Source organism: Vigna unguiculata, chromosome 4 (genome assembly GCF_004118075.2).
Source record: "Vigna unguiculata cultivar IT97K-499-35 chromosome 4, ASM411807v1, whole genome shotgun sequence".
Lineage (NCBI taxonomy): Eukaryota > Viridiplantae > Streptophyta > Magnoliopsida > Fabales > Fabaceae > Vigna > Vigna unguiculata.
In genome coordinates this window covers 25578551-25590787 of record NC_040282.1, presented here as the reverse complement: position 1 = coordinate 25590787, position 12237 = coordinate 25578551, and positions in this window count along the sequence as shown.

Sequence of the window (12237 nt, the reverse complement as noted above, 5' to 3'; positions counted from 1 at the left end):
ATTCTCATAGAAGAAGGCTGCTTGCCGCAAACCCTTCTGAAAGCCGTTTATATGCTCATGGATAATACAACTCTTTAAATCCTCCATTTCCACCTCTAACCCGTCATGTTTCTCCTTCATCAAACCATAGTCGGCTTCAAGATCTACAATCCGGCCCTTCAACTTTTCCTCTAAATCTAGGCAGCACACTCTCCATGTAGCCAGCCTCTTCCTTTCTTCTTCCCACTCCTCTTTCTCCTTCTTCCAGGCTTCTTTTTCCTCCGCATGCTTGTCCACCTTTTCCTGTAGTTCTTCTACCTTCGTTCGACTCCCCTCCTTCAGCTCTCTCTGATATAAAGATCCAACACGCCAGCTCAATATCAACGTTTTGCTACTAAATTCGACCATTGCCTTCACCAAAGCATTCAGCTCCATGTTATCAATCGAATCGATCAACGATTCTGGCATATTGATCTCGATATCCCATCTATGCCATATGTCCTGCAACCCACAACATACAACCATCAGAATGCTCAAACATAAAATAACACTCAAAACTACAGAAAGATACCTTCAATATCTATAATCGGGTGAACCAGATTATAAACCCTAACTAAGCCCTTAGTGGGCATCTTATCGCTAAAGCACATCAAGGTATCCACCACCTCCTTCTCGGCCACCGACAAATCCTCCCTCGAAATCACCTTATACCTCCAAGGGTTGCCGGTCCAGAAAAACGGGAACCTAGTATTGCCATCAGCAGTATAAAAATGTGAACGACCAGCTTGCTTTATCACCGCCTTGAAGAACCCATCTTTAAAGTGTTTAAAGGATTGGGTAAAAGCATCTAGTCTATTAAAACCAGGCCGACTTATGAGAGACAACCACGTCGTCGGACTTCTCGGCCTCGTAACAAAAAAGTAAAGGAATGCCTGCGGAGACGGTTGCAAATACAACGTCATACACAGCAACCGGAACGCCTGCAAGTACCCCCAACTGTTCGAATGCAGCTGGGTGGGAGCAACATTCAACAACTGTAACACTCCCATGGTGAACTCATCAAATGGCAGCCAGATGTGTAGTTGTGAGAAATGACACATGTACATGTAAAAGAACTCATTGACAGCTCCTTCTCGGCCATGGCAGACACATTCCACAACAGTTACCCTCTCTGGCACCACTATGTCCCTTCGAGCACCTTTCTCAAAGATTGGCGTACAGTTCAGCCACGACTTTAGTAACCGCGACCACCGAAATAACGACTGTTGTGTTCGCACGTCTGCCGTTACCCACTCGTACCCAATCTTCGCCGACCAGCTGCTTTCCGCCAACTCCTCAAGTGGATCCACCCTAACCTCAACTACCCTCTCCAGGTGGATCCTCCCTATGTTTCCTATTTCCTCCCTATCACTACTATCAGCTCGACTACTCCCGCTACCCCTAGACCTCTCACTACTCAAACTCGACAAGGAAACCCTATCAATACTACTAGACATACCTGATTCTTTTAGGATGATGGAGGAGATAAGGAAGATATCGGACAGCTCTAACGCACACGAAGTAACTGATCTCAGATTTTTTGCAAATGAAGTAATATGGGCGCACTACCAACAACATCTTCATTTATAGACATGAAGTCCAAACGTCACAACTCCTTCCCGCCAAAATTCACAATCCATTTCAATCGTCACAAGCACACCAAAAGTCACGAAGCATAAAAAATGACGGTGCAAAACCTCTCTAGATTAGACTTCTGAAACCCATATATATATATATATCGGCAAAGGTTGGGGGACTGGTGTACCACACCTAGCCGGTCCAACCAAATAATAACAATAAACGATCACCATATATACGCTGAACAATTGGTAACCGGCCTAAGCCGCTAAAAGAGTAACCAGCCTAAGCCGATAGAATAATAATAGCGGCCTAAGCCGTTAAAAGTGTAGCCGGTCTAGACCAACCACTCTAGAAAACTCAACGAAATCAAAGCACTTCTAATATTCATCAAGCCTACAATAATCAAACTAAGGGTCTGGGCTAAGGCCCAGGCCCACCTACAGGCCAAACAGGTAACCCCTCTTGGGTCCAAACCGATCACACCGAGATACCCATAAGCGATATGTATCAACCAGGAAGAAGCCTACTGAGGAGATGTGATAACGCTGTCGTTGACGCGATCAAATTAATACTACTAAACTATAGCAACGTCAGTATTGCTAAGATAGTAGTCAAGAAAATAGAAAGGGTAAAGTAACCCTAAGTCGTCTCCCAACGAACACGGAATTGATTTTTAACAAATTAGTTCTTATAAAACTATACAAAGCGGTTAGTCAAATAAAATAAAAAATATAGGGGATTAAGATAAACAAAGATAGAAATAAAATTTAAAAGATAAAAAGAAATAAAAACAATAATAAAGAAAATAGATTGATTCCATTGCTTTTTCAAAATAGATTCATCATCGGTTATCTAAAGATTATTGCTCAATTAATTATTGTTGTAGATTTGCAAATTAATCAATGTAAAGTCTCAATTAATTTGTTGGCGTTCTCACTTTTAACCAAAGTACAGTCTCAATTAAAAGTGAGAACTTTTAGATTATCCATAGTAAATTCAATCAAAGTACAGTCTCAATCAAATTTTACTATGCCTAATCATGTCTATTCTTTTATCTCCTTACCAAATAAAAAGCTTAATTAATCAAAGTAAAGTCTCGATTAATTTTCATTAGAGTAAATACCTTTAACCAAAGTAAAGTCTCAATTATTGGTAAAAACTCATTTAATCACATGAAAATTTCTAAATAAAATCAAAGTAAAGTCTCAATTAAATTTAAAAAACCTTGAACTCATATGATCAACATGCATATAGATTTAAAATCATTACTTTTTACTAGATTAAAAGATAAAAGACATAGATGAATTAAAACCTCAACAATAAAAAGAACAAAGAAATTAATTCATTCTAACCTCAAAATCCATAATGAAATTACAATGGAATCAACCCAAGAAGTTTAGCAATCCATGGAATACAAAAGAAGAATAGAGAGAAGAAAAGAGAGAGAAAGGAAACGAAATTAGGCACCCCTAAGGGTTCCAAAACTCTGAAGTCCCCAGCTTGTTCTTTTCTGCTTCTCCTTTGGTCTCTTTATATAGGAATTGGACTGGGCTTTTCTGTTGCTAAAACCTCTCAAATATCTTTTAAAATAAAGATAAAGATAAATATTCAAAGATATTTGGAGAGATATAAACTATTTGACAAATATAGTTGGTTAATAATTTATGATATAATTAAATAAATTAATTATTTAAAGATATCTGATAAATTATCACCAAATAATATTTGTATTAATTTTCTAAATAACTCATTTCAATCTTGTAGTCTAATTTTGCAAAGACATCCAAAAATATCAATATTTGCAAATAAATCTCTCTCCTTTGACTAGTCTTTGACCAGAGTTGACTGTTTGACCAACTTTTGAATGTTTGACCAGATTTGACCATTTGACTGTGCAATGACAGGATGACACGTGGCAGAGTCTTCTCTCTCCCAAATGAAACTCTCTCTCTCTCTTCTAGGGTTTCTGCCACAGCACGAATTATGAGCTTCCATGGCTGCTGCTCTCACGTTTTTGCTGCTGCAGGTCCATCGCCTTGGTTGCGTCGTTTCGCGTTTTCCGGCGAGTTGCAAATCTGCGGTGGCCGGCGTCATGTGCGGGGAAGATCTGGTGCGTTGCAGATACAGTGTGGTTGCTTCCGGTGGCTTCGCTCCAGCAGCGTTTTTCGGCGTGGCTGCTTGCGCGTTGTAGCGATGGTTCGCTGTCACGGTGGATCTGTTCTGGCTCACAGGTGCATTGACGATGGTGTCGCGGTGGCCATGGTTGCGCGCTCGTTGCTGCTGCGCGGTGGCTGACGGTGCTGGTAGCTGTAGGTGCTGCTGTGCGTTGCAGGTGCTCGCGGTGGTCGGAGGAACTCGCGATAGCTGCCGGCGAGGGTGGAGGGAGGACGGCGGCTGAGTGCTGCTATGGTGCTGTCATGGTTCGTGCTTTCCGGCGTGGTGGCTCACGGTGGTGGTCCGTGACATGGCTGACGGCATGGAGATGGAGGCTAGGGTTTGGGAGGTTGAAGGTGATGACGTGGCAACATGTTATTGGCTGAATTTTGAGTTGCTAGATCATGACACATGTCTTTATCCGATTGGTTAATTTAATATTTGGAGGATTGCCACATGGCATGATCTGAGTGAATTGGGTTTAAGTGGTAGGAGGGGTGCAGAACAGGTTTTTGTAGGAGGAGTGTGTAAGTAATGTATGGGGTACAAAAGTGAATTTTCCAGAACTTGCTAATTTCAACCTTTTAAAGGTGGTTTGTAACTTCAATCAATCTATTTTCCCACCTATAATGAGCCTAATCTTAACTTCAGCTGCATCAACAAACGTTTAAAATATACAAAAATAATTTATGCAGCTAAAAATCACTTTTAAGACATTTTTATCACACATGCTCAAACAACCTAATTATCAAAATTATCAATTAAATCACTCTTTAGGCACATAAATTCAATTAAATACCCAGAATTAAACATTAAATGAGGGCAAAAATACGTACTCATCATACCCACACACTTATCCTTTTGCACTCCTGGGCAAAATCAAACAATTTCAAAACTTAATCTGAGGTATTTTATTTCACATCAACATTGGATCAAAGGAATGAACATCACTGGAGACAAATCAATACTCTAGAGATCAAATTATCATGTATATACAAACAGAAATGTTCTATTTTTCACACATGAGTTAATCTTTTGACTTCACAAGACAATCAATTATGAAAGAAAGCACTCAAGTTAAATGTGTATTTTCTCACCAAAATTCTCTCAAGTGTTTTGGCTTGTGTTTTCACTCAAAATACTCATGTAAGTAAACTCTCATAATACTTAACAAGACTCTAATATTCACAAACTTTCAGAAAATATGCATTCAAAGATCATGAGGACTTTTCACAGGTTATAATGGGGCTAAGGCAAAGGTAGGAAAAATTTTAAGATTTTTGGGTTTTTGAAATTAAAATATAGAAAGAATAATGGAGCATAATTTCAAAAACAACTCTTTTTCGTTCATTGCTTTGTTGCTCTCTCTTTTTTTAGAAAGCAATTATTTCAACACTTTTTCATCAAGAATTTTTCCTTTTGCCATTTTTATTAATTTGTGGGTGAGGTACTCACCCACACACTTTATTCCTCAACCATTCCTGAACATAATCCATTAGCTCCTTCTTTCTTCCTAAGGTAGAATATGGTCTTTTTCTTTTCAAGGTTATGCAATAGGCTTAAAACAAGAAAAAGAGGTTTAAAGCTCAAAGGGGCTACCAATGGATTAATATCAAGGTGGGCTTATTTGGCCAAGTAGCTAAAAACAAGAAATGCCTCAGTCATATCAAATCATGCATATTCACCTAAGATGCAAAACAAAAGACTCAAGCTAAACATTTGAGTATAAACAAACATGAGCAAGTCACTCAAGAAAAAAATAGGAATGACATATGGCAGTTCATCCTTTACATTAAGGCTCAAGACTCACAAGGTCAAATTCTTTCACAAAAGATTTAATCAAGAAATTCTCAAATCAACTCAATTAGCAAATCATAGAAACAGTCCACTCATACCAACATGACTTTTATTTTTCTAGAATTATGATCATCCCAATTATTGAATCAAATCCCAAAATCCAATGTCAATATGTTTTATTGAAAGCAGGGAAATATTTTTGGTGGATTTCTTATGAGACATATTGTTCAAAAGTTTCACTTAGTAAAAAGTTAATACTTTCACAATTTTCTCAAAAAGAAATCACAATTTTTTTTCTTTTTAAATGAAAACAAAAACAAAACAAAAAAAAAAATCCTACCTACAGTTTGTCTCCCCCACACTTATTTCAAAAAAAATGTCCTTGATGGACTTATTTTGGGGAGGAAACGAAAAAAATTAGTGACTATTGGCTCAATCTGGCCATATGTCAAAATTTATTTTCTTTAATTTTATAAAGTACAAGTCAGCTTGTACAATTTTATTAAAGAAAACAAAAACACATATTTTTGAAAATTTTTTAATATTTTTAAAATTAAAAACAGAAACAAAAAACAAACATGCATGCAAATTAACTTTTCTATCAACAATGATTTCAAAAGAATTTGAATCTAAGCTTTTTACCTGTTGTAGCAACCTTTCTTCTTTTTCTGCAGCCATGTCAACAAAGATAACCACTGAAAACTTATTTGCATCATTCACATCAACAAACTTGATGTGTGGAGTGTGTGGCTTCAACTCAACTTGAGCATCATCAGGTGCATTCGGATAGTTAACCGGATCATCAATAATCCTTGTAATCTCATCTTGTGAGCAAAAATCTGCACTTGAAGTAGTTGAATCTGCTGCTTCATCATTAACCAAGTCAGTTGCAATAGTAGAGGCTTCAGCTGCATCTTTAAATATCATTGGCTCTTCAACTACACTTGGTTCCTCTATTGCATTGTCCTCACAACTTTGCTCTTCAAAAATATCATCAACAGATAAAACTTTATATTCACATTGAGCATTATCAACATATCCATCAGTAGATATGTTTGTGTGAGAATCTTTAATTTCTTCATCAACTTCAGCAACATCCTTAATATGTCCATCAGTAGACATATTACTGTGACAATCATTATATCCATCAGTAGATATATCAATGTGATATGATTCCGCTATTGATTTTTCAGACTGACTCTGCAAGCTTTGTGTGGTGGCATTCATCATCTCTTTCTGATATGTCTGATTCATCTTCATCATTTCAGTCATCATATTCATCATATCTTCCAAAGTGACCTTTCTCACTACAGCATTCATTAGCTGACTCAAATCTTCAGACATTTGTTCAACTCTAATGGCCAACTTCAGAAGCACATCTTTGATTTTATGACGAAGTTCGTTAAAATCTGGATTTTCAGGAAATCTCTGATGGGGTTGAGGGGTGGTATTAACAGTTACAAGTAATTCTATGAAGTTGTTCTTACTTGCATCCCTCAACATATCAGATAGTATTTGCTTATTTTCGTACCACTCTTGCTCAATATTTTGTATCTTTGATCAACTCGCAACCTTTCATCCATGGACTCTAATTTCTCTATAACTTCGCCCATTAGTATCATAACTTCTTTGTAGGATGGTCCATTGGTTACTTCAACTTGCTATGGTGGTATATATTGTTGCTGAACACTATTTGGAACATATGGTTGCTGAGGTGGACACTCAGAATATGGTTGTTGCTCATATCCCAAAAAAGATGATCTAGGATATAGATCATTAAATTGTCGTAAAGTTAACCCACTTGTATCAGGTGCAGAAGTAGGTGTGACAATTTGTTGCTGATAATCATATGAATCATGTGGTTGCTGTGGATAGTAATCATAATTCACTTGAAAATCACACTGTTGATTATTTTCATATGAAAAACTATTTTGCATTTTTGAAAGAGGTTTTCCGGAAAGAAATAAGTTGAAAGCTTGTTGAGTAGACTTCCAGGAAAGAGAGGTGCGTCTCAATGGACAACTTAAGTACCTTGTCTTTCCTTAGCCAAAGTTTTTCCCAACTAGTTTCACAAATTTCCCAACAAAATTCCTCAAACAAAAACTATGCTTAAAAAAAATAACTAAATAAAATAAAATAAAATAACTACAGAAAAAAAAATGTTAGTACAAAAATTGAGAGAAAAAAAAATGTTAGTGATAAAACAAAATCAAAATCAAAATCAAAATCAAAATCAAAAATCAAAATCAAAAGAATAAAAATAAGAACTAAAATGATAAAAATTCTAACCGTGTTCCCCGGCAACGGCGCCAAATTTGATAACGCTGTCGTTGACGCGATCAAATTAATACTACTAAACTATAACAACGTCAGTATTGCTAAGATAGTAGTCAAGAAAATAGAAAGGGTAAAGTAACCCTAAGTCGTCTCCCAACGAACACGGAATTGATTTTTAACAAATTAGTTCTTATAAAACTATACAAAGCGGTTAGTCAAATAAAATAAAAAATATAGGGGATTAAGATAAACAAAGATAGAAATAAAATTTAAAAGATAAAAAGATAAAAAAGGGTTTCTGCCACAGCACGAATTATGAGCTTCTATGGCTGCTGCTCTCACGTTTTTGCTGTTGCAGGTCCATCGCCTTGGTTGCGTCGTTTCGCGTTTTCCGGCGAGTTGCAAATCTGCGGTGGCCGGCGTCATGTGCGGGGAAGATCTGGTGCGTTGCAGATACAGTGTGGTTGCTCCCGGTGGCTTCGCTCCAGCAACGTTTTTCGGCGTGGCTGCTTGCGCGTTGCAGCGATGGTTCGCTGTCACGGTGGATCTGTTCTGGCTCACAGGTGCATTGACGATGGTGTCGCGGTGGCCATGGTTGCGCGCTCGTTGCTGCTGCGCGGTGGCTGACGGTGCTGGTAGCTGCAGGTGCTGCTGTGCGTTGCAGGTGCTCGCGGTGGTCGGAGGAACTCGCGATAGCTGCCGGCGAGGGTGGAGGGAGGACGGCGGCTGAGTGCTGCTGTGGTGCTGTCATGGTTCATGCTTTCCGGCGTGGTGGCTCACGGTGGTGGTCCGTGACATGGCTGACGGCATGGAGATGGAGGCTAGGGTTTGGGAGGTTGAAGGTGATGACGTGGCAACATGTTATTGGCTGAATTTTGAGTTGCTAGATCATGACACATGTCTTTATCTGATTGGTTAATTTAATATTTGGAGGATTGCCACATGGCATGATCTGAGTGAATTGGGTTTAAGTGGTAGGAGGGGTGCAGAACAGGTTTTTGTAGGAGGAGTGTGTAAGTAATGTATGGGGTACAAAAGTGAATTTTCCAGAACTTGCTAATTTCAACCTTTTAAAGGTGGTTTGTAACTTCAATCAATCTATTTTCCCACCTATAATGAGCTTAATCTTAACTTCAACTGCATCAACAAACGTTTAAAATATACAAAAATAATTTATGCAGCTAAAAATCACTTTTAAGACATTTTTATCACACATGCTCAAACAACCTAATTATCAAAATTATCAATTAAATCACTCTTTAGGCACATAAATTCAATTAAATACCCAGAATTAAACATTAAATGAGGGCAAAAATACGTACTCATCAAGATGGCGGACCAGGGTAAGGTAATACTTGTGTCTAACATATCTTGTTTGTTCTTTACAGGAACAATGTCTATAACTTAATAAATCAATCATAAAAATCATAATTAATTAATAAATTGTTAAAAGAACGTCATTTTTGTATTATTGAAAAATTCAAGTTCATCAAATAAATAAAATATTCTTTTTGCTATGAATTAATATTGATTTGATACCGTTATTCTTATGACTAATTGATTTGCTACAATTATTCATATGATTTTATTGTGAAATATTTTTATTAACTCTTTGATTTATATGGGTTACATTTTGTATCTATAAATAGAAATAAGATTCTATCTTTTAATAATAAGACATTGAGAAAAGTTGTCTTTCATTCTCTCTTATTTCTTTTCTTCTTTTATCTATTGTTAGCTTTACTTTATAAATGTGGAACCAAAATGAAGCTAACTTGAAGAGACTTTTGCCACTACAAGAAAATTGTCTATTATTTACGAAAAATTATCTATGAAATATTTTTCGTAAATAATTTCATTTTATCTACGAAAAATAATTGTAGATAAAATTAAAGTTCGTGAATAACGAAAAAATAAATTACATACGAAAATTTCATAGATAAACATAACACGTTTCGATAGAAATATTTCATACAAAACTTTATCTATAAATTTTTGTGTAAAAAATAATTATCGCAAAAAAGAATTAAAAAAAAATATCTACGAAAAAATTTCATAAGCAAAAATCATATAATTTTTTTTATTCAAAATATATCTTTTGCAACCCTCCACTTAATTTTTTACTCTCTTTCTAAATTTTTCACGAAGCAAAACTTTCCTACCAAACAAAAAACAATCAATTAAAACTTCCCCCAATTAAAACCTAAAACTTTTCCCCAAATAAAAAAAACTAAGAACCACCAAATCAAAACCCTAAGCACCAATCCCTCTCTGCTGCCGCACCAATCCCTCTCTGCTGCCGCACCTTCCACGCTGAGGGTATCAAGACCTGACTCTAATCCAACCTCTCGTGTCTGCTTTATGCTCTCTATCGCCATCGCGGTAGCTGCGAATACGCCGTGTGCTACGATATCTTCCACCTCAAATAGAAATATCAGTCGTCGTAATGCCAAAGGCGCTGACGATATCACAACTTGCGACGATTCACGGTCCCGATCTGAGGTTGCGTTCAACCACGTCCGCTAGAGGAGCTAGGACGATACGATGGAGTCGACAAATGACATTGTTTCAAAGCTCTAAAAGGTTCTTCAGTGGTGGCGGGAGTAGTCGGCGAAGCGACATTATTCCAGTGGTGGCTGCAAAATACGTGAGGGACAGGGATGAGGTGGTGATGGTGTCGCAGTTCATGATGGAGTTGCAGGGATTGAAGGCTGTGGACAAAGAGGAACCGCCGAGGATTCTGCATTTCAATCCGAGGTTGAGAGGGGATTGGAGTGGGAGGCCTGTGATTGAGCAGAGTACTTGTTACAGGATGCAGTGGGGTTCTGATCTCAGGTGTGAGGGGTGGAAGTCTCGAGCGGATAAATGCGTTCTTACTTTATTATCATCATTCGTCTGTTAATTGAATTGAATTTATAGGATGAGACAAAAGTTAGGTTTATTGTTGTTGTTCATGTTTTGGGTGTTGATCTTTGGCCAGAATTAAAGTTCCACTCTGATAATGTGTGTAGGGATCCAAAGTTTGCAAACTTCGGGGTTTAGGAAGTGAATTTTGGGGGTTTTCGTTGTAATTGCAATGGAGGCACTCTCTGGTTCGTGAATTGGTTTTAAAATGGGGATTGTTTAATGTGTGAGATGGAAAAAAGAAACCAGCTTTAGATGTGATCCTATCTTTTTACATTCTTGAGCCATTGTATTTTGCTGAATTATTGAAGGTTGACTATCCTGACTTTGTTTTTAACTGAGACAAAATGGCATTGGGGAATCCATGTAGCCCACCTCACATGGTGGGATGGCTTGTGTTTTTGACAATGGAGACACTCTTTTGTCAATTGGTGTTGATTTTGGAGTGGGGACTGTCTCTGCTTTGAGTTGGGAATAACAAAAAGGCTTTGTTTAAAGAAAAAAACTAAAGAGAGAATATAAAGTAACTTAAAATGATTTATACTGAGTTAAAAATTAAATTTATGAAATGTTAATACGAAAAATAACATTTATAAATCAATTTTTACATAAACTAATTTTAGTTTAAAGTGAAATTAATATAAATTTTCTTTATGTTTATTATTCTTTCTTAAACATGTCAAATTAACTTAAAATCTATAGTCAAGCTTCTCAAATTTGGTGTTACTCCCATACTAATAAACTTATAGTATATTCTCAGTCTTTTGATTTGTCATGCGATGTAGTGTGTTGTCCATACACTTATTAATAGATTTAGCATAGAGAAAGGTCTAATTAGGTGTCTAATTTGCTTCTTTAAACATGAAAAGATGGAAAGTTTTGTTTCATTCGTCAAGCTTTTCTCACATGCTTAAAATATAAATCAAATGTACTTCTTTTCAAAGTTGTTTGACGTAAAACATTGTTAGAAAATAAAGATAAAGATTGGGTTTAAGATATTTGCAGAAATAGCAGTAGTAATGTTATGTCACCGCCAAAACCATTGTTAGAAAATAAAGATAAAGATTTGTTTGATGTTCAAATTTTTTTAGAAAAACTCCCTATAGGTGAAACTAGATGTTGGCATCTCTTTTATAATTGATAAGGTTTTGTCTTAAATAATAAATTGCTATCTTTGTGACACATAATAAGAATGAAGTAAAATATAGGGTTATATAGTGATAAATGCTTAGACCAAATTGCTTGGTAAGGTCAAAGAATAATTTATCAAACATACACTAGTTTATTGATTGGCATATAACTGATGTTGTACATATGTATTAGTTTTTAGTGACATACGTTTTTGTTCCCCAATATGTACTGGATATGGTTTCTCATAAATATGGCTATAAGCGTGGCAACTTTAATTTTGGATTGATTGGATGAGCTTCTCAAAAAAGACTTCTAGAAAAAAAAAATGAAAATTGACTTCTTCGTAAGTTAAATTTTAGTTTGTGCATAGGCTAA